The sequence below is a fragment of the Pinus tabuliformis genome, chromosome 3_2 (assembly GCF_031772625.1).
Source record: "Pinus tabuliformis cultivar Carrire ecotype Pingquan chromosome 3_2, CPIR1, whole genome shotgun sequence".
Classification (NCBI taxonomy): domain Eukaryota; kingdom Viridiplantae; phylum Streptophyta; class Pinopsida; order Pinales; family Pinaceae; genus Pinus; species Pinus tabuliformis.
The window spans coordinates 161,698,577-161,726,463 of NC_142302.1; positions in this window are offsets into that span (position 1 = coordinate 161,698,577).

Sequence of the window (27,887 nt, forward strand, 5' to 3'; positions counted from 1 at the left end):
ACTTCACATGTTTTACCGAAGTTTTCCATGGATAAGTTGGTCATGTAAGAGGTTGCATACCACATCTCAACAGGGCTGTCAGCAAGACTACATAGGAAGAAGAAGGCAACTTGGCCCGCTCTTCCTTTGTAGATCAGGTTGTATGAGATCCAGAGTCTCAAGCATGTTGAGGCCGAGATGGAGGAATTCAAGAGATTCACCTTCGGCACTAGAAGTTTTAATCCATATGACCTACATCGCTTAGTAGAAGACCATTATGTGAAAGTGTATCATCCTTGGATCCACGGGGCATGTCGTTGGCCTGAGGAAGACCCATGGAGATAATTCTATAACTTCTCAAGGCTCAATCAACTTGTCAGAATAGTTGCAGAGTGGTTAGCAGTGCAGATGACAACAACATCTCAGGGAGAAACAACATCAACAGTAGTAGAGGGTAGCAGACCTGCGCTTGACAAAGGAAAGTGGAAGGTTGTTGATAGTGCAGAGGTGGAGGAAAGATGCAAGTTCAAAGCAGATCCACTTGTGTTAAGAGTAGCTTTAGATATTGAGGCAAAGAGGCGATAACATTACAAAAGGATTGCACAAAGACAAAGGGAGACATAGAAGATGGCAGAAGCAGAAAAGGAGTTGCAGGAGTTGAAGAAGCAACTTAGGGGAGAACAAGAGCTGCACAAAAGAGAGAAGGAAGTGCATCAACAACAAGAACAACAGGAGGCGCAACATGCACACATTGATGAAACTCTGCCCATGCAGTTTATTGATTCATCTGAGAATCTAGCACATAGTAGACAGGGTGAGCAGTCATAGGAGCAGGACATTGCTTAGGGGATTGAACAGATGTTGGAACAAATGGACACAAATGTGGTTCAGCCAGAGTTAGATCAGGACATTGACCTCATGCCTCAGAACCAAGAGGTCACTCCACCAGCTTCACTAGATCCAGGAGTAGAGCAAGTCCCAAGCGATCAAGGAGACACTGAAATCCTTGAGGACAATCTAGAAGTGGATGTGCACAACATATCTTTTGATGAGTCACAACACAGAGTTGTGTAGTCGCGTAGAGTGCCCACTCTGGATGTCCATGTATCTCCTGCACAGTTTGAAGAACAAGTGATCATGTCCGATGTGCGCAGACATCCAACTACATTGGCTGATGCTACAAAGGCATATGTCGAAGCCACCAGCTTAAGTGTTAGATTCTTGATAGCTGAGAATGAGCGCATGGTTAAGGAGCTACAAGCGGCCAAGCAGGGAGAAGAGCAAGTTACAACATCCGCCATAGCAGAGTTGAGGAAAGTGATACTTGATGAAGTATCATCTCTCGAGACAGTCATGCGGAAGTTGTACTTCAGGTTCATCACCATGCATAAGTCATTTGTCCATCTTAACGGTTTGCAACAGATTTGTGCTAGGAGAGCACACATCTTGATAGACATGCACACTGTTGTCGATCACATGCAGATATGGATAATGAGATGCAAGGGAGCCCCATTGCACTTACCAAAGATGATGAAGCCAAAGGCAATGGAGTTGAAGGCACGCATCTAGAGTCAGATCCGGAACTATGAGGAACTCCCGCAGCTCATTACCAGCTTACAGGATTCACATGCACGAGTGTTCAGGAGCATGGATGTCATTGTGTGCATGCATGCGATGCCATCCATTGGCACACTCACTGAGGCAAAAGCAAAGAACCAAGTTTGTCTGGAGCTAGACATGTACTTCGATAAGTTGATGCACATAGCCACCAACACAGACTTGTAGATGAGCGCAGACACTATGCATCAGTATGTCATTGGTCCGTCTACACTCAAGACCCTGATGTGCATGCTATCTAACGAGTTGGACAAAGGTGCAAAATCAATGTACCCGGATGCAACGGAGACAAGGGTTTGCTTTCAGAAGGATGTCACCGCATAGTACATAGACACCATAACAGAATACCAATCTTGGCATCAGTTCGCCACCGTCGATCATCAAGAGGATGTCGAAGAGTTAGTCTTCCCATAGTTGTTTGTGTCTTAGTGATGTCTTGCATGGCTTACTCAAGCCCATTTTGTCTCACATGGGTACACATGCAGATTGTATTGTAAACATGTTCTAAAAGTGAAAGACCAAGTGTCAATAGTAGAATGTAACAGTCATGTGTAAGTTGAAGAATCATGAGGGTAGTTGAAGAGTCACAAAAGGGAATGTCAAGGGTCACCCCACCCTTTGCTATTTATAGAACCTCATAACTCATTGTAAAGGCTTTTGGGAGCCAAGATTCCTATAGGTATAACTTAGAGAAAGCTTGGAGTGTATTATAACGATCCTTGGCTTCTCCACAGTGCAGAGCTAGTACATCTCTTTAGAGGAGCAGGCGGTAGTGACTGTAATGTTCCACTATCGGGGCTAGTGGTTTTCATGGTTGTATGTATGATTCGATCTTTCACTTTTTTAATATAACAAAGCCAACATGTTTCATGCATATATTGTTATTGTAGTTTGACTATCCTGGTTACTCTTATGATGTATGTAGCTGTAATTTACACATGTATGTATGGACTATTTTGTATGTGTTTGTATGAATTTTATTGAAGCGTGTTGTTGGTATAATCCATCACTTTGGATCGTCGGATTTCCTTCTTTCCATCTCGTGGTGTCTTTATGCTCATGTTTTCCCTTTCAAGCTACTTGCTATCATAGGTTTCTAAGGGGCACACTCTTCCCCCCTTTCATGTGTTAGAGCCTTTCATGCACCTTCCTTGACTTGCTGCAAGGTCATACCCTTGCTACCAACAAGGACATCTTACTTACCTCTGCGCGCAAGCGCAATCAAGGCAATACCATACTACCCACTACTGGGACTCCTACTCCAAACGGTCTAAGGTCTAGTTGGGACTTCTTACTAGGGAGATCCCTTGACATGTTGGTGGGTCCAACACCGTAAAAAAATTTGGCGCTAGAAGGAGGGTCAAATGACAATTTGAGTCCTCACATCCTATTTTGAATTTTCGCACATCTATCATGGATATTTTTGTAGTTAACCCTCCGCGATGTTTGTCCAACACACATCCCTTTGAAGTCACAAGGGAGTTTTTTTATCACTTGTCGAAACTCACGTATGATGGTGAAGGCGAATGGCCTGGCCTGTGCACTTATATGAATTCCTTGCATTCTTGGAGAATGAGGAAGATTTTGATGAAGTAGAGGTCAACATGTTGCTTTCATACACACTTCACGAATTCCCAGAACTATGGTGCCGCTACCTACCTCCAAATTGTGTGCATTCATTTAAGCAGTTTAGTGATCTAGTCGAATTTGTTTTCCATCATTTTGATCCTAAAGCTCTTGACAAAAAAAATGTTAAAACAATGGAAGGCCCCGCATGAATCGCATATGGATTTTTGGAAGCACTTTCGTCTACTCATGTTTGAAGCTCTGAAAAGTCAAATGAAATTCCAATATCTTATGGATAGATTTGAATATTGTTGTCACAAATCAATCTATCCCAAAGTGAAGAAAAAGTTCAAACCCCGCTCAACATACTTTGGTGATGGAGTTGCGCAATCTCAAGTAGATATAGTTGTTGTCACGAGTGACTATTCGCCTTCCCCTCATCAAATAGCTCCACCCCCGCAGAGTGATGTGGGAGAGCATGCACACATGTTTATTTAGCTGGTACATGCTTCCACCCTCACTACTCTTAATTTCTGTGCAGATTTGGTTGGGAAGCCCATGGGTTGTCATATGCATTTTTTGCCTCAACCTCCATCTCCGCATTTTGCTGATTGTATTGTCTTGTGTTCTTCTGTTCTAGACTCTACACCTGTTGTGAATGAGGATCAAGCTATTGACAGATTTGATGTTGCACAACCAACCTACGTTGTCATTTATGATGAGTATGACTGGGAATATGAGCATCAACCCGTGGTGAAGGATGACCCCCTTCTATCCGCTCCTCCTCCGCTTTTTCTTGACATATTTGGTGATTATGCTATCTTTGATTTTTCTTGTGTAAATCCATCCACAAATGCATCTACTTTCGATCATTCGTAGAACACATCAGATGTCAGTCCATCATTTGACAACGGAGAGGAAAAATTCTTCATTGAAAATCCACTTGATTTTTCATCTACTTATTCTGGAAATGCATAGGGTGAACATTATTGCTTCTCATCTACCCCTCTATTTGATTCATCAGATAATGAGGATGCCAATGAACTCATTGATTTTTCTGATCGTAGCTGTCATGATCTAGTTACTACTATATTCAATCACGATGTTGATTCAATCGTTGTTGATCCTTCAAAGCCACCTGTTTATGATGATCTATTTGTCGATGAAGTCAAAACCTTGAAGGCTGCCAAGGCACTTCAGCCCAAGATGATGGTTATCTCAGGCTCTCGTTGTCCTAAGGTTAGTTTCACTTCCAATCAAGAGATTATTGAAACACCTAAGGCTCTTCATCCCTCATTTGTATGCACTGAAGATCAATCCAACACATAGATTTCATTTCCTCCACTTGAATCACATGATCCTAGCGCCCATGCATTGGAGGAATCATACACGGAAAGCACACTTGCAAGACCCAAGTTGTCTCTTTTTCTCATGTTTGCTTGTCCGTAACAATCAAGAGAGTGCATATTCTTATCATCTACACGCAGTGTGTCACAACACCATGGTAAGTCTACAAAGTGTATCTCTTGTGCTTTCACTCGTTTCTTTTCTGTGGATGCATTTAAACTCAGAGTGTGTTGGTATTCATTGTTATATATTTCATGTTTGTTGGTTCACTTGACTGTGTTGTTGATGAACCATGCCTTCACCAACATGGGTCAAGCAATGCGTTAGTCGCTGCATTGGAAATATCACTTCACATGAGCAGACCCATGCACCCTTAGCTTAGGAGTTGGAGTAGTGTTTTCTTTATGTTTTGTTTGTTTGCTTGCATGTTTTATTTTTTTCTTTCTGTCTTTGTTTTCTTGCTTTCCTGATTTGCTTACTTGCTTTTCTTTCACATTTGCTTCTGCTCTTTTCTTTATTGTTTTGTTTGCTTGTTTATGTCTGTAGGTTAGTTTCGCATCAAACCATGTGTGGCTCTAAAGGCAAGCAAGGTAAAGTACAAGAGGACTTGTACATCTACCAACACTTGGTTATTTTTCGTACTCTCTCTTTATGTAGCAATTGTTGTCTTTAGTCAATGATACGCTAATGGGAAATACAAACTATTCGAAATGAATCCTGGTGAAAACACAACACTTACGCTCTACCTAGTACCTCCTACTTTGGTCAGTTGTTTTTGGGTTAATCCTTGTCAGCTCAGTCAAGTAGAGTAAGGTGAGGGGGAAAACCTTAACAAGTATGTCAGAGGTATATATAACATACTTCTCTGAAGGAACAACCTCTTCTTCTCTCATTAAGTCGAGATCCCTCTTCTGCCTCTTAAATGAATAAGTGCCTATGCACAGTCTTTGAAAAAATGAAAAAATGAAAATGTGAAAAATAATGAAAAAAATGAATAACGTGAAAGAAGAGAAAGGATTCCTGCGCAGAGAGGTGATGCAAGTAACTCCAATGGGGTACTGACCAGACTCACTGGCAACAGAGTGATGCTTGTGTTCCTGCGTGACTCGGCTAGGGTACTGTCCATGCCTGATTGCAGTGGAGCAACACCAGAGATGAAACTTAAACTCTGACAGTCATATTACTTGTGCACCAATATACCCCTTATCCCCAATCGAAACAACTAAGATGACTTGGCTTGGAATGTGTGTTGATCGATCAAGACCATGGAAAGTGCTACATCTTTCAATCAAGCTAGTGTGGAAACCAAGATGATCAGAGAATCGAACAATACTTCCGAAGGAGTTAGACTTGATTTTCACAAAACAAGGTCCATTTAGAGAGATGGAGTTCTACCAGTGTGTCGTCAATGTTGTAGTGGCTAAAACCATCCTCCAAAATTTTCCTTAGCTTTGTTTTGGAGCCTCCCTACCAACCATCCTTAGCATCATGTCTTGGACTAACAAGTACTTATGCTTTAGTTAAGTTTATGTGGCTTATCATCTTGTGTTTGCTAGCTTGTTTTCCTTTCACCCGCAAGCTAACATTACGTGACTTGGTCATCAACTGGCTCTTAAGCTCACTTACAGAATTGTGTAGAACTGGAGGGCAACTAGCCTTGCTCTCTAGAATTGCGCATAGCATCAAGGCAGCTTGCTACTCTCCAAAAATTCACAGAGCAAGCAGACTACCTTCCCTCTGAAAATTGCATAGAGCAGCCCATCACTGGGCTTGCTCTAAGAATTTGTGCATTTATGGTTGACAACCTTGGCTTTAGTCCAGAAATTGCACAAAGCTCAAGGAGTAGCTAGAGCCACTTAGTGCAAAAACTGCGCAAAAGTCATCTAGACGTTTGTAGTCCATTGCATGTGCTCCCAAGTTAACTGGTTCCCTCCAAGACTGAGCAATCTTGCTTTGCATGCATGGGATGATTTTTCCTGAAAAAAAAAGCACCCCTAGATTTTAGGGATCTATTTTTAGCAGTTGGGGGTTACATGAAAACATCGTTTTAGAAACCACCTTCTAAGTGTCACTTTTTCCTAGATTTGTCGCATGTGCGTCATAAGCCTCAATCTTATCAAAATTATTTATTCAATGCCTCAGAGCTCATTCTTCACTTCGGTCTTGGATTTATCGCATCCCCATCACATCTAGGAGCATTTGACACACTCAGCTCAGCTTTTTCCAGGTATGTCTGCCTTTCATGTCTTTTGTTGCTTTTCTATCGCTTTTTGTATTTTAGTTTGTGTGAGTGTTGTTTGTTTGGTTTTGTTGAACGCTTTTTGTCATTTTAATGCATGTTAGCTTGTAGCAACATTGTTTCAAGTTTTCCATTGCATCTCCTTGTTGTTGCATGCATAACATTATTTATGCACTGATAGTATATTTTGCAGCAACTCACTTCACACACTTGATTTTTTTTCCCATTTTACTGAATCCAGCATTCACGGATTGCATGCATGTTCATTCACTCATGTCTACACTCAATTCCACACATGCATTCAATCCTTACTATTTTCAGTTGCTTGTCGGTGGGTCTGGGCTGCCTTGGCCGGCTTGCAATGTGCATTTCTAGGATGGAAGGCCCTTCCTTTCTCCCATAAGTTGTGCAAATATTGCCTCACACTAGTCTCCTAGGCTTGCTCTTTGCAATTATGAGAGGCAGTGCCCCATTGGCCCTCGAAATTGTGCAATGCAGTTTCAACGGGTTCCACTCATGTTGACTGAAACTGCGCATTGCGTAGTTTCAGTCCTCAGTAGGCCAAACTAGATTGTGCTCTGTGCAGTTTTAGCAGTCATTCATCTCACTGACAGTTCATATTGTGTTCTTCGTAGTTCTGGTAGTCAATCTCCTAGCCTCCCAATGAAAACTACGCAAACTCCAGACAGTCACTCAGGTGTGTTGCATGTTAGTCCTCAAGTTATTTTGGTTTTCAACTGACATTGTGCTTGCCATGAGTGTTGATTTGTCTCCAAGTATCACATGTGTTCGTATGCCTCTCAAAAATATAGGTAAAATGGCTTCCAAGATGTTGGGTGTGGAGCCGGATTATCTTTTGTATTCAAATGTCTCAGCCGGATGTATACCCCAGGAAGACTGTACACCACTCCACGCGGGGGGGTGTAGGGGGGGACTTGTCCCCCCCACAGGGGTCTGCGAGGGCTAATCCCCCCCAGCTGGGGGGTCCAGGGGACAGTGATCCCCTGGGGGGGTTCGGGGGCAACGCCCCTGAAGCTAAAAATAGATGTAAAATTGCCTTGTAAAAGTCTAGTAATTTCTAGTCAATCTAGGCCGTTCATTAGGCGGATGATCTGACGGTAGAAGTTATGTTTAATTTAGGGTTTTTTGCCCTAGAAGGCAACCCCTCACTATATATGAGGGAATTTTATTGCATCTATGCACATCTGTATTCTAAGTGAGGAAGAGAGAAGAGATTGAGAGAGAAGATGGTGTTACAGCGGATCTGCTATAGGTTGTATCTCTTCAGTTTGCTGAATAATATAATAAAGAAGGACTGGTTGTTTCTCCGTGGATGTAGCCCAAACTGGGTGAACCACGTATATCTGTGTCTCTCTTGTTTTATGTGTTTATATTTCTACAATATTTTATGTGTTCCATTGCTCTGTAATATATAATTTTCTAACAACTGGTATCAGAGCCAAAGGTCTATTTGGCTGATAAACTCACAGGAGAGAAGGGTTACTGGTTCGAGTGGGAGCAATGGCGGAAGATGGTAGGTTTAGGGTCGAAAAATTCAACGGCCAAAACTACTAGCTGTGGAAGATGTAGATGGAAGATTATCTGTATCAGAGAGATCTGTACCTACCATTGAGCAGAAAGACAAAGAAGCCGGCGAGTATGACAGACACAGAATGGGATATTCTCGACAGAAAGGCACTTGGAACAATATGGATGTGCCTAGCGGCGTCGGTCGCGTTCAATATTTCAAAGGAATCGAGAACACAGGGTTTAATGTCGGCATTAGACAAACTATATGAAAAACCCTCAGCGTCAAATAAGGTATTTCTTATGAAGCGTTTATTTAATATGAAGATGTCATAAGGTGGATTTGTTGCTAATCATTTAAATGATTTTAATACAGTTACAAGTCAGTTAAGTTCTCTAGGGGTAAATTTTGATGATGAAGTTAGGGCTCTGTTATTTCTGTGCTCATTGCCAAAAAGTTGGAATGGTTTAGTTATGGCCATTAGTAACTCTGTCTCTGGATCTAGTACTTTAAAGTTTGATGATGTTGTCGGTGCAATCCTTAGTGAGGAAATGCGATGGAAAAGCTCTAGTGAGACATCAAGTAATGCTTTGACTATAGAGACTAGGGGAAGAAAAATGGAAAGAGGAAAGAGCCTAGGATACCGCAGTAAGTCAAGAAAAGGCAGATCCAAGTCCAGATCGGGGATAGTGTGCTGGAAATGCGGGAAGAAAGGACACCTGAAGAAAGACTGCAAGTCTCGGAAGGGAAAAGAAGGAGACGCACAGTAAGGAACTAATCATGAAGCGGATGTGACAGGTGATGTGTTGCAAGATGCTTTGATTCTTTCATTATAAAATATTATTGATGCCTGGGTGGTAGATTCAGGGGCCTCATTCCATGCCACACTTGATAGGAAACATTTTCATGATTATGTTCAAGGAGATTTTGGACAGGTTCGATTGGGTGATGATAAATCTTGTAAAATTGTTGGAATGGGTACAGTTTTCATAAAAGAGAAAAATGGAAATCAGTGGGTATTGAAGAAGGTAAGGCATGTTCCAGATCTGAAGAAAAATCTGATTTTAACAGGGTAGTTGGGAGGTGAAGGTTGCATAACTACTTTCACAGATAAAACCTGTAAGGTCACTAAAGGATCCCTGGTAATAACGAAAGGAGAAAAGGTTGGTACATTGTATTTATGCAATGGTATTTCTAATTCTGTTAATGCTTTAACCTCTACAGGAGAATATATGACATTGTGGCATCATAGGCTCGGGCACATGAATGAGAAAGGGATGCAGATTCTTCACTCGAGAAATTTGTTGCCAGGTTTGAAGCATGTTGATTTAAAATTCTGTGAGAATTGTGTTTATGGAAAATAGAAGAGAGTCAGATTCCTTAGAGTTGGGAAAGAAAAGAAGAGTGAAAAATTAGAGCTTGTGCATACTGATGTATGGGGACCTGCTCACGTATCATCTCTTGGTGGCTCTCGTTATTATGTTACTTTTATTGATGATGCAACCAGAAAAACCTGGATTTATTGTATTCGAAATAAATCTGATGTATTTGATACTTTCAAGAAATGGAAAGCTTTGGTTGAAAATGAGACAGGGAAAATGTTGAAGTGTTTCAGATCAGATAATGGAGGTGAATATTGCAGCAAAGAGTTTGATAGGTATTGTTCAGAGAATGGAATTTGCAGAGAGAAGATAGTTCCAGGAACACCACAAGAAAATGGTGTGTCAGAAAGGATGAACAAGACAATGATGGAGCATGCAAGGTGCATGAGATTGCATGCAGGATTGCCTTTACAATTTTGGGCAGATGCTATAGATACTATTGTTTATCTAATAAACAGAGGGCCTTCAAGTTCCTTGGATGGTGGTATTCCAAAGGAGGCATGGACAGGTAAAAAGGTAAACTACTCATTTTTGAAGACTTTTGGTTGTGAAGCCTTTGTCCACATTAACAAAGAAAATAGAACAAAGCTTGAGGAAAAATCAAAGAAATGTACCTTTATTGGATATGGTGTTAATGATTTTGGTTATCGCTTATATGATTATGAAAATCACAAAATCATTAGGAGCAGAGATGTAATATTCAATGAAAAGGTCTTGTATAAGAATCAGTTGCAGGAAAAGAAACAGGAAAAAGAAAACAGAGAATACACAGTGCTTGACAATATCACAGGAAAAGTGATGGTGCCTGAAAATCATAATGATCAACAGCCAGAACAACAACCACAACAACAACAAGCACTTCAAACACTTGAAAGTGGTGTTAGAAGATCTACCAGGATAAGTAGACCCCCTGAACGATACTCTCCTTCATTATATTATGTATTGTTGACTAATTCTGGTGAACCAGAATGTTATGAAGAAGCAGTGCAGGTAGAAACCAGGAAGAAGTGGGAGCAATCCATGAAAGAAGAGATGGACTCCTTAGCACATAACCAGACTTGGGACTTAGTCAAGTTGCCTGCAGGTAAAACAACATTTCAAAATAAATGGGTTTACAGGCTGAAGGAAGAAGATGGAGGAAAATAGAGGTACAAAGATAGACTTGTGGTGAAGGGGTTTGCACAGAAGAAAGGTATTGATTTTGATGAAAGATTTTCTCCTGTTGTTAAAATGACTTCAATCAGAACTATTTTAAGTCTAGTAGCAGTTGAAGATTTTCATCTTGAGTAGTTAGATGTAAAGACAACCTTTCTCCATGGGGATTTGGAGGAAGAGATATATATGCAACAGCCACAAGGATATGAGGTAAAAGGGAAGGAGAAACTAGTGTGCAGGTTGAAGAAGAGCTTGTATGGCTTAAAACAGGCTCCAAGGCAGTGGTATCTAAAATTTGACAGGTTTATGTCTGAACAAGGTTATACTAGATGTCACTTTGATCATTGTGTTTATCTCAAAAGGCAAAATGATGGCAGCTATATTATATTGTTATTGTATGTAGATGACATGCTTGTTGCAAGTTCTAACATGCAGGAAATAAATGTGCTCAAAAGGAAATTGGCAAACACATTTGCAATGAAGGATTTGGGTGCTGCAAAACAAATCCTTGGTATGAGAATAACTAGAGACAGGAAGAATCACAAATTAACATTGTCTCAAAGTGAGTACATAGAAAAGGTTTAATATGCAGAATGCAAAACCAGTTAGTATACCTTTGGCTAGCCATTTCAAATTAAGTAAGGAGGCGTGTCCCAAGACTCAGGAAGAAATGGCTCATATGTCTAAAGTTCCATATGCATCAGCAGTTGGAAGCTTAATGTATGCAATGGTCTGCACAAGGCCTGATATTGCACATGTAGTGGGAGTTGTAAGCAGGTACATGAACAATCCAGGAAAAGAACATTGGATGGTAGTGAAGTGGATTCTCAGGTATTTGAGAGGTACCACAAATCAAGCATTATGCTTTGGTGGTTCAAACATTGCTCTACAGGGATATGTTGATGCAAATATGGTAGGTGACAGAGATAACAGGAAGAGCACTACAGGATATGTATTTACTGTAGGTGGAACAGCTGTCAATTGGGTTTCAAAAATCCAAAGTGTTGTTGCACTTTCAACAACAGAAGCAGAGTATGTTGCTGCTACAGAGGCTAGTAAAGAAATGATTTGGTTACAAAGGTTTCTGGATGAATTGGGTAAGAAGCAGGAGTTGGGGAGGTTATACAATGACAGCTAGAGTGCCATACATCTTGCAAAGAACTCTACATTTCATTCCAAGACTAAACATATATAGCTCAAGTACCATTTCATACGGTCAACATTGGAAGATGGAAAGTTGAAGCTGGAAAAGATACACACTAGCCAGAATCCAGCAGATATGCTAACAAAAGTTGTAACGAGGGAGAAACTGAGAATCTTCTTAGTTTCAATTGGTCTTCAAGTATGATGAAGAAGGTGAGAAACATCCAGGTCCAAAGTGGAGTCATTGTCTAGCAAATGAAGCAGCAGTGGATTTGCTATAATCAGTCTCCAAGTGAGAGATTGTTGGGTGTGGAGCCTGATTATCTTCTGTATTCAAATGTCTCAGCTGGATGTATACCCCAGGAAGACTGTACACCCCTCCACGCGGGGGGTACTTGTCCCCCCCGGAGGGGTCCGGGGGGGCTAATCCCCCCCGACTGGGGGGTCCAGGGGCCAGTGGTCCCCCGGCAGGGGTTCAAGGGCAGTGCCCCCGAAGCTTAAAATAGATGTAAAATTGCCTTGTAAAAGTCTAGTAATTTCTAGTCAATCTGGGCCGTTCATTAGGCAAATGATATGATAGTAGAAGTTATGTTTAATTTAGGGTTTTTTGCCCTAGAAGGCAACCCCTCACTATATATGAGGGAATTGTATTGAGTTTATGCACATCTGTATTCTGAGTGAGGAAGAGAGAAGAGATTGAGAGCGAAGAGGGTGTTACAACGGATCTATTGTAGGTTGTATCTCTTCAGTTTGCTGGATAATATAATAAATAAGGACTGGCTATTTCTCCGTGGATGTAGCCCAAACTGGGTGAACCACGTATATCTGTGTCTCTCTTGTTTTATGTGTTTTCTGTGTTTATATTTCTGCAATATTTTATGTGTTCCATTGCTCTGTAATATATAATTTTCTAACACAAGAGAGCAGGGTGAAAGGACACCGTTGAGAACGAAACTGGAGATGTGGTTGAGCAAGTGTCTATGAGCTTGCCCATCTATGAAGACACTAAGTTGTTCATAGACAAGGAGATCAAGATGAAATGGTAGGACATCAATGACATATTTTCAAGCACATTTGAGGAGAATCTAGAGGACCACAAAGTCTATGTCAACATACACAAGTCTGGCTTGTACGGGATTGCATGTAGGTATCCCGTGTTTCCATGCACAGACATGATCCATTGGATTGTCTTGCATAATGATCCAGAGACAATGGTGTTGAGCAGTGTCAGTGGAACAAAACTTGCTACCTTCAGGGCACAGGACTTTCAGGAGATGTATCACTTGCCGCAGTCGGTGTCACAATGGATGAACCCTTCACCAGGCCCAACAATAGTGCAAACTCGAGAGACATCCTTAAGAGCTAGGTGAAAGAGCCATCTAAGTTCAGGATGACACCCAACCAAGTTTACAAGACAAGGATACAGTGGAAGGCATATCAACTCTTCGTCATCTTCTCATGTCGCTTATATGGCAGAGAGATTATAGAAACCTTCCCGCAGAGTTGGGTTATTTTGTTGGATCAACTAGAAAATGAAGGAAGGCCTTTCAATTGGTATGACATGTTGGCTCTCCAGCTGAAGGGAAAAGTAACAGAAGCTCAGCATCAGCCCAAGGGTTAGCAAGCAAAGCTATTCATGTCTTCTTACATACTTGATGCAATCTGTTCCCGTCAACAGTTCTCAGGCTTGGGTTGGGCATGGACACCTTCAGAAACCTCTGTGCACACCTATTGCATTTTGTTCTCCGAGTGAAACTTCCATGGATTTATAATACAAATATCATACCACTTCATCACCCTGTTGTATAGGATGATCTTCAAGCAAGATCCGCTTTGCATTTCACAAGCACTGATGGAGGCATTGATTGACATAACAGACTGGTATGCCTCACCCCTTGGCACCTTCATCTAGATGTATAATTTGGAGAAGGTTCTGCATATTTTACCGAAGTTTTCCATAGATAAGTTGGTCATGTAAGAGGTTGCATACCACATCTCGACAGGGTTGTCAGCAAGACTGCATAGGAAGAAGAAGGCACCTTGGCCCACTCTTCCTTTGTGGATTGAGTTGTATGAGATCCAAAGTCTCAATCATGTTGAGGCTGACACAATGGAATTAAATAGACTCACCTTCAGAACCATAAGTTTCAATCTGTATGACCCACATCACTTAGTAGAAGACCAATGTGTGAGAGTTTATCATCCTTGGATCGACAGGGCATGTCATTGGCCTTAGGAAGACCCATGGAGATACTTCTATAACTTCTCAAGGCTCAATGAACTGGTCAAAATGGATGTAGAGTGTTTATCAGTGTAGAACGCAACAACATATTAGAGAGCAACAACATCAGCAATAACAAAGGGTAGAATATTTGCACTTGACAAATGCGAGAGGAAGGTTGCTAATAACGCAGAGGCGGAGCAAAGCTACAAGTTCAAAGCAGATCAACTTGTGTTAAGAGAAGCTTTGGAGATTAAGGGAAAGAGGCAATAGCGCGACAGAAGGATTGCGCAAAGATAGAGGGAGAAGCAGAAGTTGGAGGAGGCAGACAAGGAGTTGCAGGAGTTGAAGCAACAACTCAGGGAAGAACAAGAGTTGTGCAGAAGAGAGAAGGAAGCACAACAGGAACATGAATAGCAGGAGGCGCAACATGCTACCAACAAGGACATCTTACTTACCTCTGTGCATAACTGTAGTCAAGGTGATACAGTACTACCCACTGCTGGGAAACCTACTCCAAAGGGTTTGAGGTCTAATTGGGACTTCTTACCAGGGAGATCCCTTGATATGTTGGCGGTGTTAGTGCTTGAAATTTCACCTCAGGCTGAGAAAGGTAAACTCCAAGGCAACATCAAACCACTTAGCCTCGTAGCTAGCCCTACGTGGCAGGAGAGGGCTCTCTCCGGTCTATCTCGGTAAAGATCTTCAACGGACGAGATAACCAATAAGGAAACATTGATTTTAGGCTAGTAAACTGATAAAAGGTTTGAATTGAGAAGTTTTAAGATTTTGGTGGAAAATCGGGGAAAGGCAATTTTGGGTGCGGGGATTGGACACAGTTTTTGCAGGGGGTTCTTTGGGGCAAGGTAGGATACTGTATTAATGCCTTTGAATTAAGTGAATGGATAGAAATGACCGGTGAGGAGCTAAAGAGAGCAAGAAACTTTCAAGAGTTCTCTTTAGACAGATGAAAACATAAATATTAAGCAAACTTAAAAGCAGAGCATGGCAATCATGAATTCTACTTTAACACTTCATTTGCCTAATTTGCAGAAGGAAAAGTAAGGAGATGATTCACATAACAAACTTACAAGTACAAAGAGAAACACACCATCAATACATGTAACCACAGGAATCCCAAAAAGGACTGCAAAACCCTGGTCTTTCTTCCTTTGCCAAAATTGTAGAGATACAATGAGTAATACAATAGAGCTTTCTTCCTCAAGAGTCCAACCTCTCCAACCTCTGAAAATGACTAAGAAAATACATAATATAGGCAAGCTAACACCTTTCCTTGCCTCTAGGGGTCGAGCTCATCCTTCTAGGAGCTGTTTCAACCAATTCTAAACTGAGCACTAAAATCTAGGCAGTCAAAACAACTTGCCTCTATAAGCTAGGAAACCAATTCATTCATTAAATGTTTGCTATTTCATGAATGAATCTTCTAGAATAGGTAAATAAGTGTCATGTCAACATGAAAATACATTAATTACATCAAAGAGGGTGAAAAATCCCATCACAAGTCAAAACTGGTCAAAGCTGGGCGAATTCCTGAGCTGTAGATGAAAAATTGGCATTTCCCAACAGGTCGCGCCCTGATCCTGAACAGGTCGCGCACCTTTGGAGCTACGTTTGAGGCACTTCCAGGTGTCCAAATGAGGAAAACGTGGGCTTTTTGGAAAGGCATGGATGTCTACTTTCCAACCCAAGTGGAATTTCTGAATTTGGTGGCCATTTGCCCCTCTAAAATTGCAATCTCCCAAGACTACTTCCTGTGTGTCAAAAAGGTGGCAGAAAGTCATTTTTTGCTTGTTTTTTTACTTTCTGGAGGCCCAAAACTTGGTGAAATTTCTTGGCAATTGCTGAGAAAGTGTATCATTGCATGAAAAATCCAAAAATGTTGAGTTTTCCCAAAAAGGAGTTGCCCAACGAAAAGGTGGCGCGCGACGCGCGACCCGTTGGTGGAGAAAACCTGTTTTTTGCCCAAAAATTCACAAGTGACCAAAAATGCTCAAATTTTTTTGAAATTTGTGCTGGAGTTAAGTCATTTAGCATCATGCTCCTTCAAGGAAGCCTCAGCCAAGATGTGGAGGGGATCGGGCCTTTTTCGTCGTTTTAGTGCCTTGGCCAACAACCTCTCCAAATGAGCATTGACCTGGAGAAGCATAGCCTCTCGAGAGATAAAATCCTCCCATGGGATACCCTGCTGTTTTGACTGTTTAAATGCTGCTCCAAGGGGACAAAAACACAAGGGAGATGTTAGGGAGGGGGACTTTTGAAGGGATTTAGGGAAAATTCATATGAAAGGGGAAATTAGGGAAGCAATTATGAAACATATACCATCACATAATCATATTTTGTAGGGGTTTCATAGGAGGTAGGGTTTAGGGACTTTGATATTTTTGGTAAGGAGATTAGGTGAAAATGACAAGGGAGATGGTTGGGATGTGGGGAAAAAATGGGAGTGAAAGGGATGACCTTGAGAGTAGCAAAACAAAACCCTAGCTTTACTTGCACTTTGACATTTTTAAACAAAATACACATGAACTTCTCCTTTCAAATTGATGGCATTAAAACACATTTTCATGCTCATGAAAGCTTTAGCAAGCAATAAACCTTGATGATTAGAGGCCTACCTGCAACCTTGAAGAGATTTAGGGTCAATTTGTAGTTTACTGGCGATTTTTTGTGGATGAATTCCCAACAGGTCGCGCGCGCCCAACAGGTCGCGCCAGTGTATTTTCCCAACTGGTAAGACCCCCCTGACAGGTCGCGCTTGCCCAACAGGTCGCGCGCTTTTGCAGGAGGCTTTTGGAGGCCTTCCTGGTGTCGGAATCAGGTGCAGGATAGCTCGTTGGAAAGGTATTTGAGTCTAATTTCTAACCCAACTATAATTTTTCAATTTGAAGTTCATTTTCCCTGTCAAAAATCAAATCTCCCAAGACTGGTCAAAAAGTGCCAAATGAGGCTGCCTCAAGGAAGAGTGCTGTTGCAGTCAACGTTTGAATGCCTTCCTCAACCCCAAATTGAGCTCATGATAGCTAATTGGAAATATATTTGTGTCTAGTTATCATTTTACCCATCAAGAAAATAATTTGGCCAACCAAGCTACGAGAAAACTTGATTTTCCCAAGGTCACTTCAGAGGTGTCTTTGATTCTCCTGAGGCAACGGTATTCTTGACATTTCTCTCAAACCATGACACCTGTGCAAAAAGTGAAGGAGGGTTTTCTTCCTTGGCCTATTTTGGACAAAAACCTCTCTCATTTTTCCCAAATTCATCTTTGATTGCTCTGAAACATCTTTTGAGTGAAACTGATCCCGATGTGTGAAACAAGGGATTTTGTCGAAATGAAGCGAAATGAAGGGGATAAGGGGCTTCTAAATTCTTTAGGAAACTTTTGGGAGTAGGGAGGGATGTTAGGAAGCAGGGGAAAGTGGAATCTCAGAGATTGAGTGAGGGGAAGGGGTCCAAAAGGGCAAAACACAGGGCAAACCTAGAAAATTGTCAGGTTGTAGCTAGAAACTAGGGTTTGTGGAAAAATGAGGAATTTGGGGGATCTTAGTGATGGGAAGCATTTGATAAGGTACTTTAAGGATAGGGGAATGGGTATGAACATCAAGATACAATTTTTGCCGATGATTTGACCGTCCAAGAGAAATTGGCTTCAAAACCCTAGGAGAGGAATATGACCTTACCTAGGCGCAACTGAAGCATGGACAAGGTGTAAAAAGACTCATTAGACACTGAGATGATAATGAAAACCCTATGAATGATGATAGACTCAGTTGAATAGTGACATAGATTGGCATTTGGGCAACTTTGAAAAGAGTGAGAGCAAACCCTAGACCTAATGCCTAGTGACCAAATTTTGCTTGAAAACTCTTTGAAATGACAAAATTTGACCTTGACACTCTGAGACCACTTTGTAAGAGCATATTTGATTACTGGAGGAAGGCTGGAAAGGCTGAAACTAACATTGGCTCCAATGGGGATGGTAGCTCCTTGGAGGTGCCAAGAACGACAGATCTCTGGAAGAGCAGACCCGTGCTTTTCAATCATTGGGCAATGGAGTCAAAAACTCAAGCTGAAATGCATGACTGAAAACTGATGACTTGACAACACAAATTGACTCTCACTCAACTAAAAACTAACTCAATACTTAAACACAACCGACAAAATAGAAATGATACTCAAAGTGGAGCTTATTCATCAAAACCTACTCTAACAGTTTCATTCATCACCTGATCAAGTGAAATGAAACAACCAGTGCAACCAAGTAAGTATTCCATCTGCTATTCGAATTCTCCGCAAGTGCTCACTTATGACCAACAAGAGAGAACTACTGAAAGGCAACTCCCATGACAACTTAGAAACAGATCCGTTGAATGATATGAATTCTCTATCCGCCTCCAAAAACACTGCATAAGGATCTTGAAGTTCATGCACACTGGGACTTAGCTCATCCAATGGATTACTTCTCTTCTCCTCATACCATGAATGCAAACTTTGATCTGAGCCTTGTGACGAGACCTCTGCTGAAAATGAGAAAGAAACCGGCTGCCGGATCAAATTCATATCAGCACATGTTTCAAGCTCACATGTAGTCAATGGAGAAAGACTTTGACTGCAAACCTCATCCAAAACATCAGCTATTGGATCATGAAAAACTTGAAAAGACTGCTGTAATGTATCCATTGAAAATGTATGACATCCTTCTAGCTGTTCATCTTTTTCTTGAGAGATTTTACGAAGATTCTGCCTTATAAACTGAAATGCTTCGAAACAAAAGGGTATAGAATCTTCCTGCATCATCAAATCATGTATTTCGTCTTCCAAATCTTCATCTGTAATCTGCCCTTCAATTTCATTTGGTGGCTGCAAATCTGATGCTACAGGCTGCTCAAGAATTTTGTTATCTGTCTCATCCTCAACATTAACACTGAGAGATTGTTGATTTGTTATAGGTTGTTCATTTGAAGATTTACTATGCAATCTACCCTTCAAAAACTGAAATGATTCAAAACATAATGGTACGGAATCACCTTGAATCTTTAAATCATGTGTGTCCACTTCCAAGTCTTCAGCTGCAACTTGACAATCAAGGGCTTTCGGGGGTTGCAAATCTGAATATGAGAAGTCTTGAACAAAATTTTCATTGCTCTCAAGATGATTCAAATCAAGACTTGTTGACATTTGATTTCTGATTGCATGGTAGTTATCTCTGATGAACTAAAATGAATCAAAACAAAAAGGAAAATATCCTTCACTTACTTCAAACTTTGATGCACTTTCCTCATCAATGTCATAGCTGATATGTGATGGCTGAACATTGTATTCGAGCTGCTGAAAATGAACTTCCTCCTCCCACAAACTAGCTGCTGATTTGTCTGCAAGATTAGCTTCTGTTTGGAGAACATAATTATCATCATACTGATCAAACTGAGGAAAATCATCGGTATAAAACATATCATCAAGCATGCAGGTCATATCAACAGTGCTTTCTTCGCCAAGGTGATCTACAAAACAATCATTATCAGATCTATGACAACTGGGATAAGAAACAAAATGTTTTGGATCAGCAACTTGTTCTTCTTCAATCAACAAGCCATGAGCTTGAACATCATAATCATTCCTTGTGTTGATCTTGTCCATCATCTTTTCCACTGCACTTACCAAAATGTCAAGCTTTACCTCTAGAGATGTTGATTCGGCCAGATCTATGTTGTTCATCTCTTCTTCTTTCAACCTTGCCCTTCGGATCAGCAAATGTTCCTCTACATTTACTGCACTGTTTTGCATCTCGTGAAGTGTTGCAATATCCCTTTCTCTCAGCTGAAACTCCATCTCCGGATCAAAGGCACCCGGATAGTGCAAGAGAGCAGATCTAGGAGTAGGCCTTATATCAACTGGCATTGAATAATAAACTTGATTAAATCTGGCCGAAAACTGTTGTACTGTCTCCCCTGGTAGTCTTTTCAGCTGGTTATACTCTTCTACAATCAAGAGAAGGTTCTGCCCGATCATCCACCTGTCGAGAAAAACTTTGACAAACTGCTGGAAATCTGAGATGCTCGCATCAGGCAGGGCTTTGAACCAACTCTTCACTTTAGCTTGCAAAGAAAGAGCAAAAAGCCTAATACTGACATCTTCTTCATCAACTTCAAAAAGATCTAGAAAATTCTCAACATTCTGCACATGTTGCTCGGAATTGACATTCTTACATTCACCATCAAACCTCGGCAAGTATAGATCATAGTTTTTGGGGAAAGCATGAAGAACAGAAGGTAAAACAAGAGGTTTATACCGATCTGGAATTTTACAAGGTGTAGGGGTATGTACAGCAGGTATAGAATCGGTCTTGGTCTTTTGAGGTTCATCAATCTGAAGATGGTCATCACAAAATTTAGAAGAAAGGTCTTGATCAAGCTCAAAGGTATGCAAATCTTTGGTATTCACAATCTTCAAAGGGAAAGAATAAACTGTAGGCCGAGGATCTTTTCTCAAGCATAGTATACTTTGCAAAGCCTTCTTGACATTCTTGGGAAAAGAGAAGAAATAATTTATGACAAAGAACAAAATGTCTTGGATGAAATTCCAACTTGAGTACCTGATCTGTCCATATTGTCCTTTCATGTTTTTGCTGGTCGGGATCATCCTCCAGTGGAGTCTTTGGATCTGATCTCGAAAATGATTTAGAGTCGCCAAGTGAATGATTTCAGCCTTTCAAGTGTCTGATCGTTGTCCACCGTCAACAATCAGATCTGAACTTGATACATGTGCTGGGGTAATTAACAAGTTAGATGTCACGTTTGCAAGCTAGACCGGAGATTGACTGAAGCAGTGTTTATCTACTTCCGCTAATGCAAAGCAAAAGCGTTTCGAAGGCTACCTGACATAACTTCAGGCTCCGTCTGTAGCTTATAAAACAAATGACATCAACCAGCAAACCATTTGTTCTTCCCCAGTATGGTCGCCAATATGTTAGCGCTTGAAATTTCACCTCAGGCTGAGAAAGGTAAACTCCAAGGCAACATCAAACCACTTAGCCTCGTAGCTAGCCCTACGGGGCAGGAGAGGGCTCTCTCCGGTCTATCTCGGTAAAGATCTTCAACGGACGAGATAACCAATAAGGAAACACTGATTTTAGGCTAGTAAACTGATAAAAAGGTTTGAATTGAGAAGTTTTAAGATTTTGGTGGAAAATCGGGGAAAGGCAATTTTGGGTGCGGGGATTGGACACAGTTTTTGCAGGGGGTTCTTTGGGGCAAGGTAGGAGACTGTATTGATGCCTTTGAATTAAGTGAATGGATAGAAATGACCGGTGAGGAGCTAAAGAGAGCAAGAAACCTTCAAGAGTTCTCTTTAGACAGATGAAAACATAAATATTAAGCAAACTTAAAAGCAGAGCATGGCAATCATGAATTCTACTTTAACACTTCATTTGCCTAATTTGCAGAAGGAAAAGTAAGGAGATGATTCACATAACAAACTTACAAGTACAAAGAGAAACACACCATCAATACATGTAACCACAGGAATCCCAAAAAGGACTACAAAACCCTGGTCTTTCTTCTTTTGCCAAAATTGTAGAGATACAATGAGTAATACAATAGAGCTTTCTTCCTCAAGAGTCCAACCTCTCCAACCTCTGAAAATGACTAAGAACATACATAATATAGGCAAGCTAACACCTTTCCTTTCCTCTAGGGGTCGAGCTCATCCTTCTAGGAGCTGTTTCAACCAATTCTAAACTGAGCACTAAAATCTAGGCAGTCAAAACAACTTGCCTCTATAAGCTAGGAAACCAATTCATTCATTAAATGTTTGCTATTTCATGAATGAATCTTCTAGAATACGTAAATAAGTGTCATGTCAACATGAAAATACATTAATTACATCAAAGAGGGTGAAAAATCCCATCACAAGTCAAAACTGGTCAAAGCTGGGCGAATTCCTGAGCTGTAGATGAAAAATTGGCAAACTTTCCCAACAGGTCGCGCCCTGATCCTGAACAGGTAGCGCGCATTTGGAGCTGCTTTTGAGGCACTTCCAAGTGTCCAAATGAGGCAAAAGTGGGCTTGTTGGAAATTTCTAGATGTCTACTTTCCAACCCAAGTGGAATTTCAGAATTTGGTGGCCATTTGCCCCTCCAAAATTGCAATCTCCCAAGACTTCTTCCTGTGTGTCAAAAAGGTGGCAGAAAGTCATTTTTTGCTTGTTTTTGACTTTCTGGAGGCCCAAAACTTGGTGAAATTTCTTGGAAATTTCTGAGCAAGTGTATCTTTGCATGAAAAATCCAAAAATGCTGAGTTTTCCCAAAAAGGAGTTGCCCAACGAAAAGGTCGCGCACGGCGCGCGGCCCGTTGGTGGAGAAAACCTGTTTTTTGCCCAAAAATTCACAAGTGACCAAAAATGCTCAAAATTTTTTGAAATTTGTGCTGGAGTTAAGTCATTTAGCATCATTATCCTTCAAGGAAGCCTCAGCCAAGATGTGGAGGGGATCGGGCCTTTTTCGTCGTTTTAGTGTCTTGGCCAACAACCTCTCCAAATGAGCATTGTCTTGGAGAAGCATAGCCTCTCGAGAGATAAAATCCTCCCATGGGATACCTGCTGTTTTGACTGTTTAAATGTTGCTCCAAGGGGACAAAAACACAAGGGAGATGTTAGGGAGGAGGACTTTTGAAGGGATTTAGGGAAAATTCATATGAAAGGGGAAATTAGGGAAGCAATTATGAAACATATACCATCACATAATCATATTTTGTAGGGGTTTCATAGGAGGTAGGGTTTAGGGACTTTGATATTTTTGGTAAGGAGATTAGGTGAAAATGACAAGGGAGATGGTTGGGATGTGGGGAAAAAATGGGAGTGAAAGGGATGACCTTGAGAGCAGCAAAACAAAACCCTAGCTTTACTTGCACTTTGACATTTTTAAACAAAATACACATGAACTTCTCCTTTCAAATTGATGGCATTAAAACACATTTTCATGCTCATGCAAGCTTTAGCAAGCAATAAACCTTGATGATTAGAGGCCTACCTGCAACCTTGAAGATATTTGGGGTCAATTTGCAGTTTACTGGCGATTTTTTGTGGATGAATTCCCAACAGGTCGCGCCAGTGTATTTTCCCAACTGGTAAGACCCCCCTCACAGGTCGCGCGCTTTTGCAGGAGGCTTTTGGAGGCCTTCCTGGTGTCATAATCGGGTGCAAGATATCTCGTTGGAAAGGTCCTTGAGTCTAATTTCCAACCCAACTAGAATTTTTCAATTTGAAGTTCATTTGCCCTGTCAAAAAGCAAATCTCCCAAGACTGGTCAAAAAGTGCCAAATGAGGCTGCCTCAAGGAAGAGTGTTGTTGCAGTCAACTTTTGAATGCCTTCCTCAACCCCAAATTGAGCTCATGATAGCTCATTGGAAATATATTTGTGTCTAGTTATCATTTTACCCATCAATAAAATAATTTGGCCAACCAAGCTACGAGAAAACTTGATTTTCCCAAGGTCACTTTAGAGGTGTCTTTGATTCTCTTGAGGCAACGGTATTCTTGACATTTCTCTCAAACCATGACACCTGTGCAAAAAGTGAAGGAGGTTTTTTTTCCTTGGCCTGTTTTAGACAAAAACCTCTCTCAGTTTTCCCAAATTCATCTTTTATTTCTCTGAAACATCTTTTGAGTGAAACTGATCCCGATGTGTGAAACAAGGGATTTTGTCGAAATGAAGCGAAATGAAGGGGATAAGGGGCTTATAAATTCTTGAGGAAATTTTTGGGAGTAGGGAGGGATGTTAGGAAGTAGGGGAAAGTGGAATCTCAGAGATTGAGTGAGGGGAAGGGGTCCAAAAGGGAAAAACACAGGGCAAACCTAGAAAATTGCAAGGTTGTAGCTAGAAACTAGGGTTTGTGGAAAAATGAGGAATTTGGGGGATCTTAGTGATGGGAAGAATTTGATAAGGTACTTTAAGGATAGGGGAAGGTGTATGAACATCAAGATACAAGTTTTGCCGATGATTTGACCGTCCAAGAGAAATTGGCTTCAAAACCCTAGGAGAGGAATATGACCTTACCTAGGCGCAACTGAAGCATGGACAAGGTGTAAAAAGACTCATTAGACACTGAGATGATAATGAAAACCCTATGAATGATGATAGACTCAGCTGAATAGTGACATAGATTGGAATTTTGGCAACTTTGAAAAGAGTGAGAGCAAACCCTAGACCTAATGCCTAGTGACAAAATTTTGCTTGAAAACTCTTTGAAATGACAAAATTTGACCTTGACACTCTGAGACCACTTTGTAAGAGCATATTTGATTACTGGAGGAAGGCTGGAAAGACTGACACTAACAGGCGGGTCCAACACCGTCAACAGAACCCTGTCAAGATTCAAGACACTTCAACTTACGCTGATGGTTATTTCAAGATCTCATGATCTTGATGGTATTTCCAAAAATGATAAGATTAATACTCTTCCACAGAATAACTCATGAGGAGATCCCAAAAGTTGAAAATGAACCTATATTCCAGCCTCTGGATCCTTCACCCATTTTCCACAATCCTATTGCTCAATGGTTGGAGTAATCATACTTGGAAAGCCCTTTTGCGAAACACAAGTTCTTGTATTTCTTATGTTTGCCAAGATTGAAAGTCAGAATGGATGCTTTGATGTGAGAATCTATCGTGATATCAGTAAACATCATGATGCATCAGTAGAATGTTTAGAACATGCTTTCATATTATACTTTTCTTCTTACGTTTTCTATCTTTGAATTTTGAAACATGTTGCATTTTATCTTTCTTGTCATGTGTTATTCTTGATGACCTTTGTTGTCATTGGAACCCTCGCTGATATAGGTCAGGTAATGCTCCACTAGTTGAACTCGAAATTTCATTTTATATAAACCTGGTCTATATTTTTAGCTTAGGAGTAGGTTTAACTTAGTTTAGTCCTATTTTCTTTGCTTTTGTCTCGTACTTTATTTAGTTCCATTGTAATAAGCCTTATATGAGATCATGTTTTGGCTTTTGAAATGAGCATGACAAAGTTCAAGATGACATTGTACAATTGTCAATGCTTGGCTTTATTACTATTCCTTCTCTTTGCAGGTGCCTTGTATCTTTTTGTCGATGATTATCGGATGGAAAATATTCTCTTCCTTGGAGAAAACTTAGTGGAATTGCAATGCTCAAATTTATAACTAGTACCCTCTTCTTTAGTCGGTTTTATGTTTGATTGGTTCTATCTTTTCAACTTAGTCGAGTAGAATAAGGAGGGGAGGAAGCTTAACAAGTGGATTGTATTTCAGAGGTATATAAATATCCTTCTCTGAAGGGACAACCTATTCTTCTCTCAATAAGTCAGGATCCCTCTTCCTCCCCATGAAATAAATAAGTGTCAAAGAATAGTTCTATAAATAAAAATAAAGAAAGGGTGAAATAAGAGAAAGGCTTCCTATGTAGGGAGGTGAATCAAACAACTTTTTCGGGGTATTGTCCAAGCTTGTTGGTAGTGAAGCAATGTTTGTGTCCCTATAGTGACTCTGCTAGGGTATTGTATAGGCCTACTGGTAGCAGAGAAACACCAGATATGAAAACTAAGACTTTGATAATCCTTTTTCACTTGTATATCTATATGATCCTTATCCCCAAACAAAGCAACTGAGTTTCACTTGATTTTGTTAGTGTGTTGTCGATGAAAAGAATGAAGGTACTACATCTTTAACTCAAGATAAGTAAAGAAGTTGTGGAAATCTGAGATGCATAATACTTACTAAAGAGCTAGACCTAGTTTATAGAGCTAGACCTATAGAGGGAGTTGGAGTTCTACCTGTGTGTCACAAAGTGTTGTAGCTGCTACAACCCCCCTCCAAAATTTTTCCTATGCCTTGATTTTGGAGCCTACATTATATTCATAGGAACCTATCTTTCACTATAATCAAGTATTCCTTTTGATTATCTAGTGTTATGAAGACTCGTCTTTTCTTTAAGTGCTTGTGATGACTTGATTAGTTTGTCTTGATGATGACTAAGTCTTGTCGATGATAACTAAACAATTTCTAAACACAAACCAACTTTCATCCTGATATTGCACCAAGTATTGGTATTCCCTATGGGAACTATGAAATTATCTATCACTGGAGACTCCAATGTGCCTTGAGGATCAAGAATGCATAAATCTTGAAGACAGGTAGTCACTAAGCATGCAAACTGCACTAGCTCACTCTCAGAGTCAAGACTGTGCAATGCACTGAGTCAACAAACTCTGCAATCCCTTATTGTTGGGAATTGCATAGTTACTTCTTCTAGTGTTACTGTGTTGTTCCCTGGAGTAAGCTAATTCCCATCCCTAGAAAATAAGGAGTGTACAATCATTGTTTTCCAAGTGGCACAAAATTTCTATTTTTTATCTTAAGACAAGTGTCGCTTTTTCCTTGATTTTAGGCTTCCGAGTCATAAACCCTAACCTAACCATGTGGGGGCTAGATCTATATAATATATAATTTTATATATAATTTTGACACTCGACATTGGAGATCTAGCCTTCCCCATGAGATCAAGGAGTTTGGACTTAGTTTACAATGCTTTTTTCGTGTAAGTTTTTCATGTGTTGCTTATTGCTGCTTTTTTTGTCACTTTTGTCGTTTTTTCCTCTATGAGTGTTACTTTTCCCATTTCTCTTAATGCTAGCTTCCATTTCTATTATTATTACCTTGCACAAGTTTTTTTTTGGTCTGTCGTTCATTTTTTATAAGTGTCACATCACCTTCTTTCTTTTTTCCTACCAGTAATTGTCGTTGCTAGGTCATTTTGTTCATGCATGTTTTCCCTTTTGCATGATATTTTTTGGCCCATGTTATTGATTGATATATCTCACATTAAGGCCTCTATACACTTATTCTTAACTTGGTATCAAATATTGAAGTTTTTCTCTCTTTCCCGAGTAGAACTACGTAATTCTTGAGCAGTTGTTGACTCTCCAACTGCGCATTTCGCAACTTCAAGGCTCAAGCCTATCCTTTGGCCCCTAAGACCGCGTAGTGCATAGTCACTAGTTCTCCTAGTTGTGAATTATGTAGTTCCAGGACTCATTCCTCATACTTGGCCTCTGAGACTGACCCTCTCCTGCCCAGCTAAGACTGCGCATTGTGCATTTTCAATCCTCAAGCTCCATCCTTGTCTGTTGAAACTGCGTAGTTTGCAGTTCAAAATCCCAGTCTACCTCCCAGATCCCACAAACTTCGTAATCCTTCTCTTCAATCAATGTGTTGCTTCTTTAATCTTCATTGATGAAATTATCTTCTTAATATAATTTGTTTTCCATGAGTGCATCTTTTGGTTACAGGTACCACAGGTTTTGAGTTAAATCTCTCTTTCATCAGTAGCCATCATCATGCCTCCAAAGAGATCAACCTCAAAAGAAACAACAAAGAGTGGCACTGATGAAGTGATTGAGAGAAATCCAGTTAACATTCCTATATTATATGATACTCAACTCTTCATTGAAAAGGAATCATATATTACATGGCATAAAGTCAAAGATGGATTCACAGCTACTAATTTCAAAGTTGTAATGAACAAAGTTCATATACTCATAGGAATGCTTTGATACCAATGTAACGACCAAAAGTCATATACGTAGAGGAAATATTTAAAATACTTCAAAGATGTAAATATCCATTGTAAGACATGTAACTGTATATATGAATTAT